The 10,734-nt window shown below is 36.4% G+C and overlaps 1 long non-coding RNA gene across 1 annotated transcript; it reads left to right on the top strand.

The window, feature by feature from the left end:
* The first annotated feature begins 6,903 nt into the window (after positions 1–6,903).
* Positions 6,904–10,262, top strand: LOC132599512 (uncharacterized). Its single transcript, XR_009566850.1, has 3 exons — positions 6,904–7,206; positions 8,123–8,178; positions 8,945–10,262. It is a non-coding gene; the product is annotated as an uncharacterized LOC132599512 (long non-coding RNA).
* Positions 10,263–10,734: the final 472 nt, after the last annotated feature.

Here is a 10,734-nt window from a genome sequence, read left to right on the forward strand (position 1 = left end):
CTTTACAATCCCTGGAGTATTTCATGCCTCTAGTAACTTGTATACCCTTCGAAGACCCTACGAATAAAATGAAAGTTTCCAAGGTATAACATTATTTTACTTCAATAACCTTACATTGCTCTGCTGTTACAGTCCATATTCTGGAATCTTCAGCATCATGTATCACTTCTCGATTTTCCTTTTAAAAGATTTTTAACTGTCACTTTGCTTTTAGCTCTTAATCTCGATCTTTAGAGTTGGCTATCAAGTAACGCTGGCGTTGCCTCATCTAATAACTTTACATAACTGCTCTGTGCTCTGTCTATCATTAACTGGTATAATTCTGAAAGAATTTTTGATTTGACATATAAATTCACTGTCATCCAGTAACCAGCTTGTTCTGATCGTCTCGCTTAAACCATTTCACAATTTCCCTTAACCCACTTGTAATACTTTAGGCATATTATCTCGTGTCGTTTCTTTACCTTTAATTCAAACTCTTCTACTGCCTCTTCACTCAGATTTTTGCTCTTAGTTTTTCTGTCACACATTATGTTGCAATCTTTACAAGAATATGCGAAGGTGCTCAAATTAGCCCGAGAAATACCTTAGCGTCGTTCCACTAGTCTTTATACTTTACCTTGCATCCTCCTCTTGAATATTTCAATTCGTATCGGGGCTTAACTATAATGTCCTATTTGCCCTTAGTACTAATTCTATCTCGGTAATTTGACTCAAATCATCTTACACCTTTTCTTAATGTATCCAAAATACACAACCGCATTGCTATTGTTGAGTCCTTACTCTTCTTATCAAGTACACACTTGGTCTCATTCCCAGCATACAAATATTCGTAGGTTGCATGACTATTCTTGTACAACTTGTATAAACTATATCCAATCTTGGTCATAGTCTTTCCTTCTCCTGGTTCATTATGCTTTACATAACTCATCCGTACTTGAGCACGCTCGTAACCTATCTTGTCATACTCCTTCCCCTTCCTTTATTCACCTCTTTGACTTTCTCATATCCTGCTATAGGAGATTTTGCTATCCCTTCACTTTGTTCCTTATAAGTCGCAATATCATTAGCGCACAACCCTATTGCCAAATCTTAACCTCTAATCTAGTATAGCATTGTTGTCCTTAATAATACCTCTTAAGTTACTCGTTACCATTCTCTTGTTGTACTTTTTTTTTATAAGCACTCATTTTTTTTAATGTCATATCATTCAAGATCTTTACAAATAATTCTCAGCACTGTCTCCAATACCATCTTGACTTCTATCCGTTTATTGCTGGCTTTCAGAACTTACTAACTTGTTTCAGCAAGGGATCTCACTTGAAGTCTAAGTATCATATCAAATATATTGCAGTGTCAATTGTTTCCATCTTACACTTCCATTTGTCTCATCCGCTTCCCCCCTTAAGGGTGTACTCATACCATTATCTATTTATATTCTGCTCTATGTCCCTATTTCCAATCTCAAATTCATCTGATCCTTCCTTTTTTTTCCAACTAACTTGGTATATTGTACCATATCCATGTCTTTTCTTTATAATTTATAACTTTGATTATCCACGTACGAAACCTTAACAAAATCATGAAGCGACGAGAACCTTCCTATATATAGTACACAATCTCATCTGACCATCTGTACTCGAGTAGTGCAACCCATGTAGCAACTCATCCAAGGCCACATTCCACTTACTCCAATCAATAATCAATTAGTACTTGTAGTCGTTCCAAATTCCCAATTAGGTAGCACTTATATTCTGATGATAAGTGTCCAAAGCTCTCTTGTAGCATTATCTTTATCCCAACCTGTATCATATGTTTCCTCTAAAATATTTACAACACATCATTTGTTTTTCAAACCTACAGTCCCTGTCCTTTAAGGATTTCACTGTTTCCGAGGTGAAATCATATACACGCAGTACTTCTTTATGCCTTATGCTCTTTTACCCTTATTGTGTACTCAATACCGACTTCTAACTTACTCAAAATCATATCGATTTCATCTTAATGACAGTCTTATCTTATCACCTTATCATCATAATACACCTTTAAGTTCATAGCTATATATTTCCCTTTCGTTCTATACTCGTACTCAATTAATTACGTCTATCTTGGGTGCTTCCTTTAGAATTTCCTTACCATTTCTCTAGTCATTTTCTAGCACTCATTCTACCTCATTGCTCATCTTTCCATAGTTTGGTCTCTCACAGTTCCGTCACTTATTTTACCCGTGTTCTCGGCTATACATGTGATAACCTATTACTGCACTGTTATCTCGCTTTCTTCTTATTTCCTTCTTCCAATTAACTCCTTCTTCTTTTGTGCTCGCCATCATTTCCGTTATGACATAATCTTTATTCTGAACTCTCCCTAAAGAAGAACTTTATAAGTCTTTCTTATTCGTTCTATGGCTCGCCTTTATACTTTAGTCATATAGATCACGTCATACCTTTTAGTCACTTCCTCGCTAGGCTTCACTAATTTTCATAACAATCCTTATTATATTCATATTATATCCTGTTCGTAATCAATCTTATAGTGTAACACTTGTTGAACGTGTAAAGCACCCTTGGGACTTAATAATTTTTTTTTTGTAAGAAGGTGAACTGCCATGGCCGTATTGTGCACTTTGTTTCCCATAGGAAATGGTATATACTCAAATGAAATCTCACATTCTTAGCTTGCTGCACATACGAAATGATATATTTTTCTTGTATTTAATGGGTTTTGGGGCCCACATAGTCATTATCTAATTAAGAAAGTCTTGGATGTGGAGAATACACCAATGCATACACATGCCATATGTAAGGAGTCATCTGTTGCTTTTTGTAGCAACCCCCACGTGGAATCCATAATGATTCGCCATTAGGCAACTTGTCTTCCACTAACACCCTTAATTATTGACATGTTCCCCACTAACATTGATAATTAATTCCTTATTCCCAGTTCAAAAATAAAATAAAATATACATCCCTTTATCCATCACTTTCTTTTTGTCCAATGAAAATGACTATATACATTATAATAATACACTTCAAACAAATCTCCTCTCAATAGCTATGTAGTAATGTTTATCTTGCTACCACCTGGACCTTGTTGTTCACTTGGAGTGTCCCCCAAAAGTCATCCACTAATCCCAATTATTCACTCATTTCCACCGCACTTCCTCCACCTTTATTTGCTTATTAATTTATTCAATCCTTTTATCTCCGCTTACAATCAAATATTTAATCAATTACATACATAATTTCCGTCCATAACAACATTTACATAAACCACAAAACAGTCCAACAAACAGCCCATGAGCCAACAACAACATCAAATACAATTTACAGTATAATTTTAGTATTTCTCGTCCCACGATTTAGCTATGACTTCAATGAATTTAAATATACTTAGAAGAGGATAATTCTTACCTTATATACCAAGAAATGATCTTCTTCCACTTTACTTCCCTTTGAAGAAAACCCGAATTCAATAACGAGATAAAATGGAACAATGAGCTCGAAATATTGGGCAAACCCTGAATATCGTTCTTTAGAAGGACCATACGTTTATTCCTTAAAAAAATTGACTTCACCTAGCTGAATAAATATATCACGTTGCTGTCCAGAAATAGCTTGCTATTTCGTTACTGCCCTTATTCCTTTACAGGGAATTGCCTTTATTTCTATTAGATTTTCAAAGAACCCCACCTTAAATAAAATATGGGTCCGCTATGCACATTAATAATGATTACAAGAAAACCACCACTACACCTGTACGCATATTTATATTAGTCAGCTCCTCCATTCCATATCAAATTTCCAGGTGTAAAGGAACTCCCATAAGACTTATCCACCTGAATTACAATTAACACCCTAATCCTTCACTATATCCATGTGTCACTTATTAGAACCCTTTTTATTTGTCATCAAATATTATTTGATACGTGTGACTTCCATGTAGCCCCACACTATTATTTCCTTTTCATTCCTGTTGACATGACCTTTCAAGAATGTTTACAAGCCTACATCTCATTCTCTTTTTGTTTCTAGAAAAAATTCGGCAGAGTTTCCTCTGTATTTTTTACTATCCCAAAACCTGCACGTAGGAAATACCAACAATGCCTCACAGGGCCAACATATATACATATATATAGCATATCATAGCCACACAGGGCTCCCAATATCAACAACTGTTTGGAAATGATGAACTTACCTCGTATGTCCAATTCAAACTGTACCTGTTATACTTTTCTGTTTACTTTCCCTTTTAAATCTTTAGCGACATTTCAATCATACCTGCAACATTCGCACCATATCTAACATATACCCTGCTTACTAATCTTTTTACTAATTCCTTCAGCTTCTTCTGTTCACACTTTACAACTGAACTTATCATCGATATATATACATTCAATCCATTTTTTTTCTTACTATACTTACAGTAACTTACCTTGATGATAACCAGTTTGACATTCTGTATATACAAATTCTGATACATAACCTCAATGAAATATTAGACTCTGTAGCTCCCAATAGCATTATTTACCTTCACTTGTCGACACCACTCTCCTGCTGAAATCAAAGGTCAGTACATAAGGGATAGCATTTCCTATCTCTTGGCTCTATCGCACGATCTAGAGTAGGAAGGAAAGGTAACATCCTAAATGTCCTATAGCTTCCTGTTTATAAATGTGGCGCGCAACACACCATAAACAAGACTCTACTAGACACGGTCTGTAGACACTCCGAGGATGAAATTGCGGGCTGTCTTAGATCATGTGTTTCATGTGTTGTTGATGAAATGCTAGGATAATTTGGAAGGGCTTGTGACACTAAAGGATGATTTAGAAAAAGGTGGCAAATTTTAACAGAACGTTTTATTGAGGTATCGAGTGAACTGATAAGTAGGAATAAATTACGACGAGTTTATAGTTGGAAGAAGTAATAGTATGATTGAGACAAGAGTACATAGGAAGAAGAATTGTGACGAATATGAATGTATTGATAAGACAGCTTGTGAGGTATTAAGGATAAGCTTGACCAGAAAGGGTAAAAGGTTGAGAAGTGTTACGCTATAGGATTGATTACGAACAAGATGTAATGTGAATATCATAAGGATTGTTATGAAAATGAGTAAAGCCTAGCGAGGAAGTGACTAAAAGATGTGACGTGATCTTTGTTACTAAAGTATAAAGGCGAGCTATAGAACAAATAAGAAAGACTTACAAAGTTTTTCTATAGGGAAAGTTTAGAATAAAGATTATGTGATAACGGAAATGATAGCAAGCATAAGCGAGGAAGGAGTTAATTGAAAGAAGGAAATAAGAAGAAAGCGAGATAACAGTGCAGTAATAGGTTATGACATGTATAGCCGAGAACACGAGTAATATAAGTGACGGAACTGTAAAAGACCAAACTATAGAAAGATGAGCAACAAGGTAGAAGGAGTGCCAGAAAATGACTGGGATAATAAGAATGAGAGGGGATGATCAGAATGAATAACATAAGGTTGGAAGCGAAAAATGGACTTTATAGAAGTAATATATCCTAAAGGACAAGACGCTACAAGATATGTTACGGGCCTGTATTATTGACTTTAGAGGTAGTTGGGATGATCATTTGCCACTTATCGAGTTAGTCTATAATAATAGCTACCATTCTAGTATCCAGATGGCACCGTATAAGGCCTTATATGGGATGAAGTGCAGGTCACCTATTGGTAGGATCGATGTTGGTAAGACTAAATTAATAAGCCCAGATATGATTCAGCAAGCTGTTGATAAGGTGAAGCTTATTCAGGAAAGGTTATTAGCAACCCAGAGTCGACAGAAGTCATATGCAGATAATCGACGTCGACACTTAGAATTTCAAATTGGTGATTGGGTGTTCTTGAAAGTGTCACCCATGAAGGGTGTAATGAGATTCGGCAAGAAAGGGAAGCCTAGCCCAAGATACATTGGGCCTTCTCAGATTATTCGTAGGGTAGGCAAGGTTGCCTATGAGTTGGACCTACCATCTGATTTGGAAGTAGTACATCCAGTCTTTCATGTGTCAATGCTTCGTAAATGTATTGGCGATCCTTTTAAAGTATTCCCCGTAGACGATGTCCAGGTAACAGAGGAACTGTCTTATAAGGAGAGTCCTATAGCTATACTTGATCGCCAAGTCAGAAAGTTGCGTACTAAGGATGTGGCTTCCGTCAAATTATTATGGCGAAATAACAATAGAGAAGAGATGACCTGGGAAGCCGAAGAGGAGATGAAGAATAAGTATCCTTACTTGTTCTCTTCGCCTGCAGGTAATTTAAATTCCTCACTTGATTATATTGATTGGTAGATAAGATTACATGTCATAGCAATGAAGGAAACTTCTCCGAACTTTTTATAAAACCTTATAGGACCAGTTTAACATTTGAGGACGAATGTTATAGGGGGGAAGAATGTTATATTCCTTAATTTTGTACATTGGATTATTCGTGAGCTAATGGACATAAATTCAAGGACAAGATTATTTTTGGGATATGAGACAAGGACTTTTAATCCCGATTTAAAAAAAAATGGCACGACTTGCTTGTAAATTTCAATTAGTGTAGAAATATTAGTGAAGAGTAGAGGATTAACTAGCCTAATTAGTGTATTAAGTAGGCCCCACCAAGCATGAATGACAAAAAACTGACCATGAATGATGGCATGCCTAGTGGGGCACGTGTCATCATGGCTGGTAGCATATCACCAAGCATAATAATTAAAATTCTGATCATCAATGATGGCATGCTATAGTGGGGCACGTGTAATCATCTTGGGCAGCACATAGCCTACTTTGTTGACCAATTTTTCAGCCAACTCATCTTTCAACACTCCCCCAAAATTTGAAATTGGAGAGAGAGAATTCATTTTCATCGTCCCACACTCCCCAAAGTTGAATTAAGAGAGAGAATTCATTTTCATCTACTAACACTCCCCAAAGTTGAATTAAGAGAGAGAATTCATTTTCATCTTCAACCAAAGTTGAAAAGTAAAGAAAGAGAGAGAGAGAGAGAGAACCATTCGGCCATGGCTATGGCAGATTTATGAAGCCACGACCAGCCCTCCTCTTCACTACTAATTGATAATTTTCAAGTTGAATTGAAAAAAGGAGTGGAAACTACAATAGCCATGGCAGCTCACGGCCATGGCAACTCTTGACCAGCCCAAGTTTTTGATAGCAAGGAATTAAATTTTAGGTAAGGTTTAATACTCTTCTACATGTGTTAGAAGTGGTTTGGGCTTTGTATAAATTGATAGATGTGGAATTGGATGTAAAGAATTGTGTGTGTCGATGCTAAGTTGCTGTTTGGGCCATGTGGGGGTTGTTCTAACTTAAAAATGGTAAATTTATTTTGATGTTGTTGTTGTTGTTGTTGTCATGGATTAAATGATGAGAGTAAAGGAATTTGATGGCTAAAGTTGATGTTATATTTATTTAGTGGGTTGTTTTAAGAACTTGAGTAATTAGAGGCTGTTTTGGGCGTGTTGTTGTTCTTGTTGGATTGGAGGATTAAGTGTAGTATGATTATGTATTGTATTGTTGTAGTGATGGGCTGTTTGGAGCATGTTATTGGAAGGTCATTTTGATGAATTTCGTGGCTGTTTTGTGATAAATTTCATGGCTGTTTTGGGGCTGTTTGTTATAAATTTCGTGGCTGTTTTGTGGTGACATTTTGGGGGTTGTTTGTTGTAATTTTCGTGGCTGCTCTTGTTGAGTCGAAATGCAGGGATTACAGTTATGATTATGTACAATATATGTAGTGTAGTTGCTGGAGTATGGGCTGTTCATGATGGCTGGTCTAACATTGTTAAAGGGGCTGAATTAATATAAGGAATTAGTGTATTAATCACTTTTGTTTCTGTAGTTGTTGTACTCCATGGATGTAAAGAGAAAGAATGATAGCAATGTTGTATATAGTGCATATGGGGCTGATTTTGTTATATCCTTGAGTTGTGTCTTATTATTGGTATTGTTGACCTTGTGTGTGAGTTGTGGATGTGTGCAAATTGTGGAAATGCTGCCCACTTGTTTTTATACAAAAACGAGTTATCGTTTGATATAGAACATATACTAGTAACCACCAATTGACGAACATACTACCATTGTTATAGGTTGAAGTGCTAATCGAGATGAGTTTAAATTATTAAGTTGGTACGGACGACAAGCGGTATGTAAAGCTAACCCTTCCTTCTTTTGGCATGATCTTTATGAAACAAACAGACGACGTATATATATGACTCCAAAGAAGCTCCTATTCTTAGAGCCACTAGGATGGCTAATGTTCTTGATTTCCAGAAGTTATTTCATTATGTCTTAATACATGCGTATGATTCCAGCCGTCATAATTTGGTATAATTCATATTTTGGTATAATTCATATTCATTCGAAGGGTACTTGATATGACTATTGTCTTGATTTTCAAATGATGGTTCATTTTGACTATTCTATTGAGTCTCAGATATGATTTAGTTTGCATATGGTTTCTCACTACTCTGCTCGTGCATGCCTCAATATATCTTTCATTGAGTCCCGGGCCAGGATACGTTTTCGAGCACAGTTTCACTGCATTGTTCATCGAGTCCCTCACTAGAGGGTCGGGATACGTTATATATATATATATATATATATATATATATATATGATGATGATGATGATGATGATGTGATGATGGCGTCGAGCCCCATGACGGGTCGAATATGGTATATGATGACTTTATTCACCGAGTCCCATAATGGGCCGGGTATGATACATGATATTGATATGCATGATTTTCGTTTCATAAGGCAAGTGTATTTGTATCTTTGATCGTCATACTTGACTCCTGTAATCTTTTATTCAGTTATGGTTTTCTTTATTACATTTCATGCTTTGTATACTCAGTACATATCTCGTACTAACCCCCTTTCTTCGGGGGCTGCGTTTCATGCCCGCAGGTACGGATACTCGATTTGGTGATCCTCTAGCTTAGGACTCCTACTCAGCTGCCTTGGAGAGCTCCATTGTTCCGGAGCCTACACTTTTGGTACAGATCTTTTGATGTATATATGTTTATCCAAGGGCATGGCGGGGCCTTGTCCCATCATATTTCCTTACCGATACTCTTAGTGGTCTGTAGACATATGTGTGGGTTGTGTATAAGTTTTGCTCAGTTGTGTCTATCTGATTTGCTATGGATATGTTCATATGTAGTGGCCGCCTTATCGGCTTGCGTACTGTATTGGTATACGTAATGGCAGCCTTGTCGGCTTGCGTATCATATGATGATTTGGTTAACTGTGACTCCTCAGGAGACAGGTTCATGATATGTGTCATTATAAATCCTTAGTTGCTTATTAAGCTTCCTACAGTTCCTGGTTTCAGTCTGACAATATGTAACAAGTTTGTATACGGGTGTCCGGTTCGGGCACTAGTCACGGCCCATGGGGTTGGGTCGTGACAGAAGAGATATGTACTGAGTATGCAAAGCAAGAAATACAATGACTAAGTCCGAGATGATATGATGATGATGATGTAATGATGTTACCTTTATGGATTAAGGGGCTGTTCTTGTTGGATTAAATGGATGGAATTAGCTGAGTTATGATGCATCATAATTGTTGATATTGTTGATAAGTTGCGGTTCTTGAATTTGGGAGAATAAAGTGTATGAAGATATCATATACAAAGCGTATACCGGGCTGTTTGGTATAGTTTTCGTGGCTGTTTTGTGACAATATTTTGGGGCTGTTTTATATGATTTTCGTGGCTGTTTTGTGACGATATTTTGGGGCTATTTTATATGATTTTCGTGGCTGTTTTGTGACGATATTTTGGGGCTGTTTTATATGATCTTCGTGGTTATTTTCTGACGATATTTTGGGGTTGTTTGGTATGATATTTGTGGCTGTTTTGCGATGATATTTTAGGGACTATTTGGTGGTTGTTATGAACTGTTTTGTGGGCAGGAATATCGGGGGATTGGCTGTAGTTGTTGTTGTTGTTGTTGTTATACTATGGATATACGGAAATAAAGAAGTGTATATAAGCATTGGCATCCGAATGTATATTGGGCTGTTTTGGAAGTAATTTAAGGATGGATTTAATTCTAGTTTGATATGAAATTGTTGGTATTGTTGTTGTTGGTATTTTGATTGATGTTTGGCTAAATTGGAATTTCAAGGATTATTAAGTTAGCAGGGAAAATGCTACCCGAATTTTGTTAAGTTTCATTCGTACTTGGATTGGTTAGTAAGTGATGTGGATAATCTAACTGTAGCCTATGTTATCTTAATTTTAGACCTACGAGCTCGAGAAGTAGACGTTGGACACTTAGATAGAGTTCAAGGTATGTAAAGCTAACCCTTCTTTCTTTTTGGCATAATTCATATGAAACAAACAGACGACAAATGTATAACTCCAAAGAAGCTCCTATTCTTAGAGACACGAGGATGGCTAATGTTCTTGATTTTCATAAGCTATTTTATTATGTCTTGCTACGTGTCTATGATTCCAGCCGCCCTATTTTGATATAATCCATAGTGACATTCAGAGGGTACTTGATATGACTATTGTCTTTATTTTCAAATGATGGTTCATTTTGATTATAGTGACATTCAAAGGATACTTGACATGACTATTGTCTTGATTTTCAAATGATGGTTCATTTTGATTATTCAATCGAGTCTCAGATATGATTTAGTTTGCACATGGTTGCTTACTACTTTGCTCGTGCATGCCTCAATAT

Source organism: Lycium barbarum, chromosome 6 (assembly GCF_019175385.1).
Source record: "Lycium barbarum isolate Lr01 chromosome 6, ASM1917538v2, whole genome shotgun sequence".
Classification (NCBI taxonomy): domain Eukaryota; kingdom Viridiplantae; phylum Streptophyta; class Magnoliopsida; order Solanales; family Solanaceae; genus Lycium; species Lycium barbarum.